The 14,896-nt window shown below is 45.5% G+C and overlaps 1 non-coding gene across 1 annotated transcript; it reads right to left on the bottom strand.

The window, feature by feature from the left end:
* Positions 1-410: 410 nt before the first annotated feature.
* Positions 411-9,064, bottom strand: LOC111966149 (uncharacterized). The gene is made up of 5 exons (XR_011480154.1): positions 8,998-9,064; positions 8,847-8,891; positions 5,946-6,123; positions 1,364-1,412; positions 411-744 (listed from the first exon to the last, which is right to left on the bottom strand). It is a non-coding gene; the product is annotated as an uncharacterized protein (transcript).
* Between the last annotated feature and the right edge of the window lie 5,832 nt (positions 9,065-14,896).

Raw genomic sequence — 14,896 nt, 5'->3', positions numbered from 1 at the left:
AGGCCAGATGGAAACTATCCAATCCTTTCACACATCACTATCTAGCTACACAAGGGCCTAGGAAATGGGTTGATTTAGACAGGGCAGTAAAAAGACACAGATGTGAAACAACGAGAAGAGAGGAAGAGAGAAGGGACGAGAGAGAGAGAGAGAGAGAGAGAGAGAGAGAGCGAGAAGAGGCGAGAAGAGAAGAGGCAGAGCGGAGAGACAGAGAGACAGAGGAGAGGAGAGAGAGAACACGAGAGAGAGAGAGAGAGACAGAGAGGACAGAGAGAGAGAGAGGAGAGAGAGAGAGGGAGAGAGAGGAGAAGAGAGAGCGAGAGAGGAGCGAGAGAGAGGAGACAGACAGAGAGACAGAGTGAGACCGAGAGGAGACGAAGAGAAGGTGAGAAAGAGAGAGAGAGAGAGCGGAGACGAGAGAGAGACAGAGTGAGACAGAGCGAGACAGAGCGAGAGAGAGACAGAGAGAGACAGAGAGAGAGAGAGAGACAGAGTGAGACAGAGAGAGACAGACAGAGAGAGAGAGAGACAGAGTGAGAACAGAGAGAGACAGACAGAGAGACACAGAGCGAGACAGAGAGAGAGAGAGACAGAGAGAGAGAGACAGATATAAGAGGTATCTACCTTGTAGACGAGTGTGCTGATGAGTTTGGTCTCAAAAATGTACCCCAGAGGAATCCAGTTGAGAAACCTCAGCAGCGTTTCTAGAGTGGCGTGGACCAGTGGTGCATTCTGGGAATTCTCCTGGAGAACAGAACATACAGGGGGGGGGGGAACGTTGACAACCAAATAAGAACAGTGGAGGGGAGATGAGGAAAAGTAGCATAGGTGTTTATGTCCTCTGTATCTCAGTTGGTAGAGCACAGAGCTTGTAACACCAGGGTAGTGGGTTTGGTGTTTATGTCCTCTGTATCTCAGTTAGTAGAGCACAGAGCTTGTAACACCAGGGTAGTGGGTTCGATTCCTGGGACCACCCATATATAATATGTATGCAGTCTCTTTGGTTAAAAGCGTCTGCTAAATGGCATATATTATTTAAGCAATAAGGCACGAGGGGGGTGTGGTATATGGCCGATATACCACGGCTAAGGGCTGTTCTTAAGCACGACACAACGTGGAGTGCCTGGATACAGCCCTTAACCGTGATATATTGGCCATATACCACAAACCCCAGAGGTGCCTTATTACTATTATWAACTGGTTACCAACGTAATAAGAACAGTAAAAATAAATGTGTTGTCATACCTGTGGTATACGGTCTGATATACCACGGCTTTCAGACAAAAATAATTCAAAGGCTCGAACCACCCAGTTTATAAAATATTCTAAACTGCTCTGAGGTAAAGGAAGAGGCTTCACGTACCATGACAAACTGGCAGAGCTGGAATATCTGGGAGAATTCGTTGCACATGCTGAAAGAGAGACATAGTAAGTGTTACGACAGAGTCAGGATTTTATTTCCATTTTCATCTGWCTTCCAGGGTCATAGGAGGACAGCATAGCTCATACCAGACTAAGAGAACTCATGCCAGTTCTGTGGTGCAGACATTCTGGACTATTGATTGTGGTGAGAGTTTATCAGTCTCTGAGATATGTAGGACATCACTGTCTGAGGTGCAGACCAGGGGCGCGTTCCAGGGGGTCTTTACTGCAGACCAGGGGCGCGTTCTAGGGGGTCTTTACTGCAGACCAGGGGCGCGTTCCAGGGGGTCTTTACTGCAGTCACGCTGCACTGCTGATCAGATCTCAGGATGCACATTGATATGAAAACGCTACCAGGAAGCAGTCACACTGCACATATCAGAAGACCACAACGTTTAAAGTTCTAGTCTTTTCTCAGCTGTTGGTAGAGCCTGGCGCTAACAGCTGTTGGTAGAGCAGGGTGCTAACAGCTGTTCGGTAGAGGGTGCTAACAGCTTTTGGTAGAGCAGGTCTAACAGCTGTTGGTTACGAGCAGGGTGCTAAACAGCTGTTGGTAGAGCAGGGTGCTAAAGCTTTTGGTAGAGCAGGGTGCTAACAGCTTTTGGTAGAGCAGGGTGCTAAACAGCTTTTGGTAGAGCGGGTCCTAACAGCTGTTGGTAGAGCCAGGTGCTAACAGCTGTTGGTAGAGCAGGGTGCTAACAGCTTTTGGTAGAGCAGTGCTAACAGCTTTGGTAGAGCAGGGTGCTAACAGCTGTTTGGTAGAGCAGGGTGCTAACAGCTTTTGGTAGAGCAGGGTGCTAAACAGCTGTTTGGATAGAGCAGGTGCTAACAGCTGGTTTGGTAGAGCAGGGTGCTAACAGCTGTTGGTAGAGCAGGGTGCTAACAGCTTTGGTAGAGCTGGGGTGCTAACAGCTTTTTGGTAGAGCAGGGTGCTAACAGCTTTTGGTAGAGCAGGGTGCTAAGCTTTGTAGACAGGGTCTAACAGCTGTTGGTAAGAGCAGGGTGCTAACAGCTGTTGGTAGAGCAGGGTTGCTAACAGCTTTTGGTTAGAGCAGGGTGCTACAAGCTTTTGGTAGAGCAGGGTGCTAACAGCTTTTGGTAGAGCAGGGTGCTAACAGCTTTTTGTTGGTAGAGCAGGGTGCTAACAGCTTTTGGTAGAGGCCGGGTTGTAAACAGCTTTTGGTAGAGAGGGTGCTAACAGCTGTTGGTAGAGCAGGGTGCTAACAGTTGTTGTAGAGCAGGGTGCTAACTTTTGGTAGAGCAGGGTGCTAACAGCTTGTTGGTAGAGCGGTGCTACAGCTGTTGGTAGCAGGGTGCTAACAGGTGTTGGTAGAGCAGGGTGCTAACGCTGTGGTAGGGTGCTACAGCTGTTGGTAGAGCAGGGTGCTAACAGCTGTTGGTAGAGCAGGGTGCTAACACTGTTGGTAGAGCAGGGTGCTAACAGCTTTTGGTAGAGCAGGGTGCTAACAGCTTTTGGTAGAGCAGGGTGTAACAGCTTTTGGTGAGCAGGGTCTAACAGCTGTTGGTAGAGGCAGGGTGACAACAGCTGTTGGTAGAGCAGGGTGCTAAACAGCTTTTGGTAGAGCAGGGTCCTACAGCTTTTGGTAGAGCAGGGTTGCTACAGCTTTGGTAGACGCAGGGTGCTAAGTTTGGTGTAGAGCAGGGTGCTACAGCTTTTGGTTAGAGCGGGTGCTAACAGCTTTTGGTAGAGCAGGGTGCTACAGCTTTTGGTGTAGAGCAGGGTGCTAACAGCTTTTGTTAGAGCAGGGTGCTAACAGCTTTGGTAGAGCAGGGTGTAACAGCTTGTTGTAGAGCACTGGTGCTAACAGCTGTTGGTAGAGCAGGGTGCTAACAGCTGTTGGTAGAGGCAGGGTGCTAACAGCTGGTTGGTAGAGCAGGTGCTAACAGCTGTTTGGTAGAGCAGGGTGCTAACAGCTTTTTGGTAGAGCAGGGTCTAACAGCTTTTGGTAGAGCAGGGTGCTAACAGCTTGTTGGTAGAGCAGGGTGCTAACAGCTGTGTAGAGCAGGGTGCTAACAGCTGTTGGTAGAGCAGGGCGCTAACAGCTGTTGGTAGAGCTGGTGCTACAGCTTTTGGTAGAGCCGGGTGCTAACAGCTGTTTGGTAGAGCAGGGTGCTAACAGCTGTTTGGTAGAGCCTGGTGCTAACAGCTTTTGGTAGAGCCGGGTGTAAGCTGTTGGTAGAGCAGGGTGCTAACAGCTTTTGGTAGAGCAGGGTGCTAACGCTGTTGGTAGAGCAGGGTGCTAACAGTTGTTGGTAGAGCGGGTGCTAACAGCTTTTGGTAGAGCGGGTGCTACAGCTGTGGTAATTTACATTACATTTAAGTCATTTAGCAGAGCTCTTATCAGAGCGCTTACAATTGGAAGAGGCAGGGTTGCTAACAAGCTGTTGGTACGAGCAGGGTGCTAACAGCTGTTGGTAGAGCAGGGTGCTAACAGCTTTTGGTAGAGCAGGGTGCTAACAGCTTTTGGTTAGAGCAGGGTGGCTAACAGCTTTTTGGTAGCGCAGGGGTCTAACAGCTGTTGGTAGAGGCAGGGTGCTAGCTTTGTAGAGCAGGGTTCTAACAGCTTTTTGGTAGAGCAGGGTGCCTAACAGCTTTTGGTAGAGCAGGGTTCTAACAGCTTGTTGGAGGGCAAAGGTGTTAACGCTTGGTAGAGCAGGGTGCTAAAAGCTGTTTGGTAGAGCAGGGTGCTAACAGCTGTTGGTAGAGCAGGGTGCTAACAGCTTGTTTGTAGAGCAGGGTGCTAACAGCTGTTGGTAGAGCAGGTGTGCTAACAGCTGTTTTGGTAGAGCAGGGTGCTAAACTGTTTTGGTAGAGCAGGGTGTAACAGCTTTTGTAGAGCAGGGTCTAACAGCTGTTGGTAGAGCAGGGTGCTAACAGCTGTTGGTAGAGCAGGGTGCTAAGACAGCTTTTTGGTAGAGGCAGGTTAACAGCTTTGGTAGAGCAGGGTGCTAACAGTTTTGTAGAGAGGGTGCTAACAGCTTTTGGTTGGTAGAGCAGGGTGCTAACAGCTTTTGTAGAGCAGGGTGCTAACAGCTTTTGGTAGAGCAGGGTGCTAACAGTGTTTGGTAGAGCAGGGGTGCAACACTTTGGTAGACAGGTGCTAACAGCTTTTGGTAGAGCAGGGTGCTAACAGCTGTTGGTAGAGCTGGTGCTAACAGCTTTTGGTAGAGCAGGGTGCTAACAGCTGTTGGTAGAGCAGGGTGCTAACAGCTGTTTGGTAGAGCAGGGTGCTAAAGCTGTTGGTAGAGCAGGGTGCTAACAGCTTTTGGTAGAGCAGGGTCCTAACAGTTTTGGTAGAGCAGGTGCTAACAGCTGTTGGTAGAGCAGGGTGCTAACAGCTTGTTGGTAGAGCAGGGTGCTAACAGGTGTTGGTAAGCAGGCGCTAACAGCTTTTGGTAGCAGCTGGTGCTAACAGCTTTGTAAGCCGGGTGCTAACAGCTGTTGGTAGAGCAGGGTGCTAACAGCTGTTCTGGTAGAGCCTGGTGCTACACAGGTTTGGTAGGTAGAGCAGTCGGCTGCTAACAGCTGTCTGGTCAGTTAGCAGGTTCTACACAGGTGCTAGAGCTAACTGTCTTTTGCGATAGAGCAGGGTGCTAACAGAGCTGTTGTGGTAGAGCAGGGTGGCTATACAGCTTGTTGGTATGAGCCGGGTGTAACAGCTGTTGGTAGAGCAGGGTGCTAACAGCTGTTGGTACATGTGCTAACAGCTTTCAGTAGCTTATCAGAGCGCTCTTGTAAGTGGGTGCTAACAGCTGTTGGTAGAGCAGGGTGCTAACAGCTTTTGGTATGAGCAGGGCTAAACAGCTGTTTGTAGAGCAGGGGCTAACAGCTGTTGGTAGAGCAAGGGTTGACTAGCTTTTGGTAGAGCCTGTGCTAACAGCTGTTGTAGAGGCAGGGTGCTAACAGCTTTTGGTAGAGCGGTGCTAACAGCTGTTGTTGTAAGAGCAGCGGCTAACAGCTTTTGGTAGAGGCAGGGTGCTTAACAGCTGTTGTAGAGCAGGGTGCTAACAGCTTTTGGTAGAGCAGGTGCTAACAGCTTTTGGTAGAGCTGGTGCTAACAGGCTGTTGGTTAGAGCAGGGTGCTAACAGCTTTTGGTAGAGCAGGGTGCTAACAGCTGTTGGTATAGAGCAGGGTGCTAACAGCTTTTGGTAGAGCAGGGTGCTAACAGCTTTTGGTAGAGAGGGTGCCTAATCAGCTGTTGGTAGGAGAAGGTGCTAACGCTTTTGGTAGAGCATGGGTGCTAACAGCTTTTGGTAGAGCAGGGCGCTAACAGCTGTCGGTAGAGCAGGGTGCTAACAGCTGTCGGTAGAGCCTGGTGCTAACAGCTTTTGGTAGAGCAGGGTGCTAACAGCTTTAACATGCTTTCCGCATATAAGGAAAATGTATCCACACATGACTAAGTGGCTTTGGATCAATGCGTCTGCTAAATGGTGTATATATATAAATATTACAGATATAAAAGATCTACTATGTTAAGATATACAGTATATTCTGTATTACCTGTCTTTGAGGTGCTTGGCCTTGACCTGGGTCATCTGTCCACTAGAGAAGTCAAACACCTCCTCACTGAGCAGCTTGAGGATGATCATTGTTCTGACAGAGGCTCTCGCTGGTGCGGCTGCTCCCACGAGTCACTTATGAACGTGGGCCAGTGCTTGGGCCACTCCTGCTTCAGGATCTGGAGGAAAGGAGGAAGTATACACACACATTAATATAAACAATCATTCATACATGCAAACACACGCACACCCATTCGCGGATACACGCGAACACACACACACAATACAGACATACTGTAGGTACACACACACACAATACAGACATACTGTAGGACACACCACACACACACACACACACACACACACACACACACACACAAGTCTATAGTTCAGGAGTAACAATGTGCTTAACCAGTCACATAGTAAGTTGGATTCACTCTGGGTGCAATAATAGTGTTTAACATGATCTTGTAATAACTACCTCATCTCTGTACCCACACATACAATTATCTATAAGGTCCCTCGAGCTGTGAATTACAAACACAGATTCAACCACAAAGACCAGGAGGTTTTCCATTGCCTCACAAAGAAGGGTACCTATTGGTAGATGGGTAAAAAAAAAAAAAAGCAGACATTAATATTCCTTTAAGCATGGTGAAGTTATTAATTACACTTTGGATGGTGTATCATTACGCCCAGTCACTACAAAGATACAGGTATCCTTCCTAACTCAGTTGCCGGAGAGGAAGGAAATCGCTAAGGGATTTCACTATGGCGCAATGGTGACTTTAAAACAGTTACAGAGTTTTAATGGCTGTAATAGGAGATAACTGAGGATGGATCAACAACATTGCAGTTACTCCACAAGACTAACCAAATGACAAAGTGAAAAGAAGGAAGCCTGTACAGAATAAAAAATATTCCAGAACATGCATCCTGTTTGCAACAAGGAACTAAAGTAATACTGCAAAAAAATATGGCAAAGCAATTCACTTTTTTACTGAATTCCAAGCATTATGTTTGGGGCAAATCCAATACAACACATACTGAGTACCACTCTCCATATTTTCAAGCTTAGTGGTGGCTGCATCATGTTATGGGTATGCTTGTCATAGGCAAGGAAGTTTCAGGTTCAGTCTGCTTTCCAACAGACACTGGGAGATGAATTCACCTTCCAGCAGGACAATAACCTACAACACAAGGCCAAATCTACATTGGAGTTGCTTACCAAGAAGACCCTGAATGTTCCTGAACGGCCAAGTTACAGTTTTGACTTAAATCTGCTTAAAATCTATGACAAGACTTGAAAATGATGTCTAGCTATGTTCAACAAACCAACTTGACAGAGCTTGAAGAATAAAAAAATAAAATAATGGCAAATATTGTACAATCCAGGTGTACAAAGCTCTTAGAGACTTACCCAGAAAGACTCACAGCTCCAAAGGTGATTCTAATATGTATTGGCTCAGAGGTGAATACTTATGTAAATGAGATATTTCTGGATTTCATTTTCAATAAACGTGCACAAGATTCAACACAATACTTCCAAGAAGTCCAATGTTTTACTAAATATGTCCGCTGATACAGGATAAATGGTTTATTCCCCCTTCTTAACTGGGTTGATAATCTGCTGCTACTCTGTGTTGTACTCCACTCAATATTTATATTGTGTTTCACTACACTGCTTGTAATGGCTGTACGCTGTCTCTTATAACATTTACCTGCTAATAGGATTCATTTGATGTTTTCTATATGTGAGTTTAGTTTCCCCCGTAAAATGTGCCATCCCATTCAACAATACAATGAACGTCAATGTTTGTATCTCTGTCTTCTTTGTATTATTATTGGAAAATAATAAACATATTATACAAATGTAAGAAATGTGGACAAATGTTGAAAAAACACATTTTACTTTGTCATTATGGGGTATTGTGTGTAGATGAGTGAGATTTAAAAAAAAAAAAAAAAAAATCAATTTTGAATTCAGGCTGTAACAACAACAACATGTGGAATAAGTCAAGGGTCTGAATACACACACACACACACACACACACACACAACACACACACACACACACACACCACACACACACAACACACACACACACACACACACACACACACACCACACACACCACCACACACACAGACACACACAGACACACACACACGAATATGTGGTATTGGTGAGGAGGCCTGAGGACACAGTGAACTCTGTGAATGTAATGTTTTTTTAAATTGTATAAACTGCCTTAATTTAGCTGGACCCCAGGAAGAGGATCCATAAAAGACAAACACAAAACCTTGCTGAAGGATCTGTACGTTAGCTTGCTGCTAAAGCCTATAGCCATCGTTAGTTCGGGAGCTAATGCTGCTCTCAGAGAAGGATACTCATTCCTTAAGTGTGTGATTCACCAAACTACCACCCTTACCACACACACACACACACACACACACACACACACACACACACACACACACACACACACACACACCCACACCCCCACCCCACACCCCCACACACACACACACACACACCACACACACCACACACACACACACACACACACACACCCACACACACACACACGTCAGAACAGACAGTAGATGCTGAGACACCCTGACCTGGTTGTCTCTTCAGCACAAAACAACATCAGCTGATGCAGACACACTGACTCACACTCAATAACACACACACACACTCATGCAGCTACAGTGCAGCTGTACACACACATGATACACCTGGTACACACATATGAATAAACACACACTCTAGTTACAAAGAGAGTATCCTAGTTCATTCACAGACAGGAGAACAGCAATGTTAGTAGGTGCGCACACACACACAGACACAGACACACAGACACAGACACACAAAAACACACACACACACACTCTCTTACCTGAACAAGGATCATGTTCAGCTTTCCAATGTACACTTTCTCTTTCTGAAAAAGATTGATGAGAGCGCTGTTATCATCACCACGGTAACAACTACCAGCTCCATCTGACAGGGGAGTTTACACTCATATTAACACGTGTTTCAGCCCTCACCTCCACCATTGTAGCGTCCGACGACGTCTTGATAATAAGTCCAACAACATACTTTTTAATACCTGCAGAGACAAGCAGAAACAACAGGATCAGATCAGAGACCAGCAGAGACAACAGGACCAGATCAGAGACCAGCAGAAACAACAGGATCAGATCAGAGACAACAGGATCAGATCAGAGACAACAGGATCAGATCAGAGACCAGCAGAAACAACAGGATCAGATCAGAGACAACAGGATCAGATCAGAGACCAGCAGAAACAACGGGATCAGATCAGAGACAACAGGATCAGATCAGAGACAACAGGATCAGATCAGAGACAACAGGATCAGATCAGAGACAACAGGATCAGATCAGAGACCAGCAGAAACAACGGGATCAGATCAGAGAAGAGAGCGTCTTTATTTTACTACCTATAATTAATGCAGACTGGTGTGTTTATCAATGCCCAAACACAAGCCCCCTTTTCCCCTCCCCTTCTATCCAATGTTCCCTCAACTAAATGTAGCCACTGTGCTAATCAGCTGAGCTCACACTTGAACGTTGTGATAATTCTGTGCAACTTCTGGCGCGCATTTACTGTGAACACTTGAGTCTGTACCCGCTTTAAGTTACAGTTAGAACAGTGGCTAAGTAGGCTACTGTGGCTATTTGATCATAATGTAGGCTTACCAGAGTGGCCTACCATAAAAAAACAATGGTGAAAATCCATCCCATAACATGTTAACATGGAAATACACTATATACACCACAGTATGAGGACACCCCTTCAAATTAATGGATTGGGCTATTTCAGCCACACCCGCTGCTGACAGGTGTATGAAATAGAGCACACAGCCRGGCAATCTCCATAGACAAACATTRGCAGTAGAATGGCCTGTACTGAACAGCTCAGTGACTTTCAACGTGGCACTGTCATAGGATGCCACCTTTMCAACAAGTCAGTTCGTCAAATTTCTGCCCTGCTAGAGCTGCCCCGGTCAACTGTAAGTGCTGTTACTGTGAAGTGGAAACGTCTAGGAGCAACAACGGCTCAGCCGCAAGGTGGTAGGCCACACAAGCTCACAGAACGGGACCGCCGAGTGCTGAAGCGTGTAAAAAATCGTCTGTCATCATCTGCAGTAACCTCACATAACAGAGTTCCAAACTGCCTTGGAAGCAATGTCTGCACCAAAATTTTTCGTCGGGAGCTTCATGAAATGGGTGTCCATGGCCAAGTAGCTGCACACAAGCCTAAGATCACCATGCTCAATGCCAAGCGGCGGCTGGCGTGGTGTAAAGCTCACTGCTATTGGACTCTACATGGCGCGTTTCTCTGGAAATGCTTCACCATCAGACGACTCTGGGTTCGGCGATGCCAGGAGAACGCTACCTAGTGCCCATGTTAAGTTTGGCGGAGGAAGAATAATGGTCTGAGGCTGTTTTTCATGGTTTGGGCTAGGCCACGTACAGTGGGGAGACAAGTATTTGATACACTGCCGATTTTGCAGGTTTTCCTACTTACAAAGATGTAAGAGGTCTGTAATTTTTATCATAGGTACACTTCAACTGTGAGAGACGGAAAATCCAGAAAATCACATTGTATGATTTTTAAGTAATTCATTTGCATTTTATTGCATGACATAAGTATTTGATCCCCTACCAACCAGTAAGAATTCCAGCTCTCAACAGACCTGTTAGTTTTTCTATAAGAAGCACTCCTGTTTCCACTCATTACCTGTATTAACTGCACCTGTTTGAACTCGTTACCTGTATAAAAGACACCTGTCCACACACTCAATCAAACAGACTCCAACCTCTCCACAATGGCCAAGACCAGAGAGCTGTGTAAGGACTCAGGGATAAAATTGTAGACCTGCACAAGGCTGGATGGGCTATAGGACAATAGGCAAGCAGCTTGGTGAGAAGGCAACAACTGTTGGCGCAATTATTAGAAAATGGAAGAAGTTCAAGATGACGGTCAATCACCCTCGTCTGGGGTACAATGCAAGATCTCACCTTGTGGGGCATCAAAACAATTGTAATGTCTAGGGTAATTATTAGTGTCTAGGTAATTATAGCGAGTAGGGTAATTATAGCGAGTAGGGGTAAATATAGTGGCAGTGGTCACCAACCTTTTCAAGCCTAAGATCAATCCAATCCAAATGACAACCAAGATCTACCACTGAAAAAGAATGACGACGACAAAGCCACAATGTAGTTCACACTTGACATTCTTTATTCTGTTACTTGTCAGTACACAAGCAAAGTGTTCATTATTATAAAAATAGTAAATCAGCAGTGCAACTATCATTCACATTTTATAACAGTCATATTACACGTTTCAATTATACCGGTACCCCGCTGTATATAGCCTCCACATTGACCTACTGTACCGGTACCTCTCGTATAATAGCCTCCACATTGACTCTGTACCCGTACTTCCTGTATATAGCCTCCACATTGACTCGGTACCGTAACCCCCGTGTATATAGCCTCCACATTGACTCCTGTACCCGTACCCTGTTAACCACTGACTACTGTGAACCCTGTATATATCCTCCACATTGACTCGCTACCCCGTATACTTGACCGGTACCTCCCTGTATATAGCCTCCACATTGACTCTGTACCGGTACCCCTTGAATATCTTGACTGTGACCCCTGTATATAGCCTCCACATTGACTCTGTACCTACCCCCATGTACCACCGGAATATATTACCCTGTATATAGCCTCCCACATTGACTCGACACCTACCCCTGTATATAGCCTCCACATTGACTCTGTACCGGTACCTGTATATAGCCTCCACATACTCGTACCGGTACCGTCTTTTAATACTGTTTCCCTGTATATAGCCTCCACATTGACTCTGTACCGGTAGCCCTGTATATTAGCTCTCGCACATTTACTGGCTTTGTAGCCGGTACACCTCCCTGTATATAGCCTCCACATTGACTCGGTACCGGTACCCCTGTATATAGCCTCCACATTGACTCTGTACCGGTACCCCCTGTATATAGCCTCCACATTGACTCGGTACCGGTACCCCCTGTATATAGCCTCGTTATTGTTATGTCATTTTATTGTGTTACTTTTTCTTTTTTACTTTAATTTATTTAGTAAATATTTTCTTAACGCTATTTCTTGAACTCCATTGTTGATTAAGGGCTTGTAAGTAAGCATTTTACATTAAGGTACCTGTTGTATTCGGCGCATGTGACAAATATTATTTTATTTGAAATCAGAGGATTTCTGCTTTTGAAAAAATAACAATCTTTTAGCATCTCCTCTCATTGTGGAGATCACAGGATGTACGTTTCATTACTCACTGTAATGTTAGTGACCATATCTGTGGAGATCACAGGATGTACGTTTCATTACTCACTGTAATGTTAGTGACCATATCTGTGGAGATCACAGGATGCACGTTTCATTACTCACTGTAATGTTAGTGACCATATCTGTATAGCATGCACCCCAGGTACTGAGTAAGCAGGATATAAATGTAATGAAAATAGTGAGCAATTTACTTGTAATTGCTTCTAAGCAAGAACACAAAGCCAGCAGGTGTAGGCATGGCTGACTCAGCTCTATGCCAGCGTGGGAATGGGGTAGGTTTGGGACATACACGGAGTACACCAACCGTTAGGAACACCTTCCTAATACTGAGTTACACCAGTGGTGCTCATGGCACCTACTACCAAACCCCGTTCAAAGGCACTTAAAATATTTTGTCTTGCCCATTCACCCTCTGAACGGCACACACACACACAATCCTTGGCTCAATTGTCTCAAGGCTTAAAAATCCTTCTTTAACCTGTCTCCTCCTCATTTTTACATTTAACCTTTATTGAACTAGGCAAGTCAGTTAAGAACAAATTCTTATTTAGAATGACGGCCTACCCGGGCCAAACCCGGACGACGCTGGGCCAATTGTGCGCCGCCCTATGGGACTCCCAATCACGGCCGGATGTGATACAGCCTGGAATCAAGATGCACTGAGATGCAGTGCCTTAGACCGCTGCCCCACTCGGGAGCCTACTCTGACTGAAGTGGATTTAACAAGTGACATCAATAAGGGATGTTGGTCAGTCCATGTCGTGGAAAGAGCAGGTGTTCTTAATGTTTTGTACACTCAGGGTACAGTATGCCAACCTCGTTTGTTTACTTGACAAGACCCACATGATGCCACAGTAAGAAGACGTGTGTGTGTGTGTGTGTGTGTGTGTGTGTGTGTGTTAGTGATAGTTAAATCCCTCTTTCTTAGCTGATGTCTGGTGGCGGCGTTAGATAGAACAAAATAATTAGAAACGATATCTGACAGTGACGTTTTTAAGACCAGAAGACCAGAAGAAATCAAAATGCCAAAGAGTTGAGAAAGTCTGCTCAGCATGTGGTGCTGGGCTCATGCCACTCCACCTAAAATGACGTCTGGACTTCAGCCGAAGACCGTCAGGAGGGAGTATAAAAAATAAAAAATAATATCTGAAGGTTCCGTATGAAAAGTACCCTCAACGTAACAGTATTTTCACCTGTCACATTGAGCTGAATTGTAAAGTCTGCTTGGTGCATCTAGCACCTTTCAGTACTGACACCCACCCACGTGTTGAGTCAGCTCTCTCAAACTGGGGTAGTACTGTTAGGTCAGAGGTGTGAATACATCTGCCCACATCTGCTGGCTATAGGAAAATACACACTTCTGTTCATTCTCAACTTTCATAATAACTCTATTGTAAGCAATGACTAACTAATGTGCTTCCCTGGGTGTTGGAGGCTCAGCAAAATGCACAATGGGGTCAGAACAATAAGCTCTATTTCTCTTCCTGTCTACTAACACACTGGGACTCCACTGTGTGTGTGTGTGTGTGTGTGTGTGTGTGTGTGTGTGTGTGTGTGTGTGTGTGTGTGTGTGTGTGTGTGTGTGTGTGTGTGTGTGTGTGTGTGTGTGTGTGTGTGTGTGTGTGTGTGTGTGTGTGTGTGGAGCAGGTGGATATGTGTGATGTGCTGAACGAGGGCATGTGTGTGTTTTACGAGAGGGGTAGTGTGTTCTCAATTGACGTACATCATCCAGTCCATATGGGTTTCATGTTAATGCCATCAGCGTTGAAATACATATCGGCTATGCAAGTCAGCCACAAATAAGGAAACGTATATGGTTTTAGAAGTTAACCCTTCTGACTTCCTCATATGTTTTACTCATATCACATAGAGTATCTTCGTGTAACTTCTCTGATAACATGAGGGTTTGGGAGGAAAGGAAGGACTGTCACAGACTATATGTTGTCTACAGTATGTGGTCAGAGAAAGAGCAAAGCCCTGACATGGGCCTCTTCTCTGACGAGACGCCTGCTATTGACTGTCACATTTGGCAGGGCTAAAATAGATCTACAGTACAGGATAAATAATAATTAGACAAGCCCGGACAGTGCTGTGCCTCTGGCATTGAACCGTACATGTGTATGAGCCCTGCCGTAAAGCAGATAGACAAGCCCAGACAGTGCAGGTATTAAGAGGAGACGGTTGGAGGTAGGATGATTCTGTTCTGATTGTATTCTGTTTAAACCTTTTAATGTTTAAACAGAAAGTATCTTATGACATAATGTAATAGCATAGTAGTGTCCCTTCCTCGGTTGCACTTAGTCTTGGAGGCTCTGTAAAATGAAGAACCTGGACTTATTACGTCGTTGCTTTCCCATTTCTATGGTAAAACAACAGCATACACACTGCGACATACAAATGTATAGTTCATTTTGAATTCTCTCTCTAATAAAACGTAAGACATTACCCAGGAGGGAGGCTAGGTTAGGTTGACCACTCTTTTCACTTCTCTCCTATTTTTGATGTCCCTCCGTATCACTCCACTAAGGGTAAATGCTTCCTCTTCCTCTGTCTCTGCCCAGTGGAGAACATGAG

Source organism: Salvelinus sp. IW2-2015, linkage group LG7 (assembly GCF_002910315.2).
Source record: "Salvelinus sp. IW2-2015 linkage group LG7, ASM291031v2, whole genome shotgun sequence".
In the NCBI taxonomy this organism is placed as follows: Eukaryota; Metazoa; Chordata; class Actinopteri; order Salmoniformes; family Salmonidae; genus Salvelinus; species Salvelinus sp. IW2-2015.
This window is presented reverse-complemented; position numbering and strand designations above follow the sequence as displayed.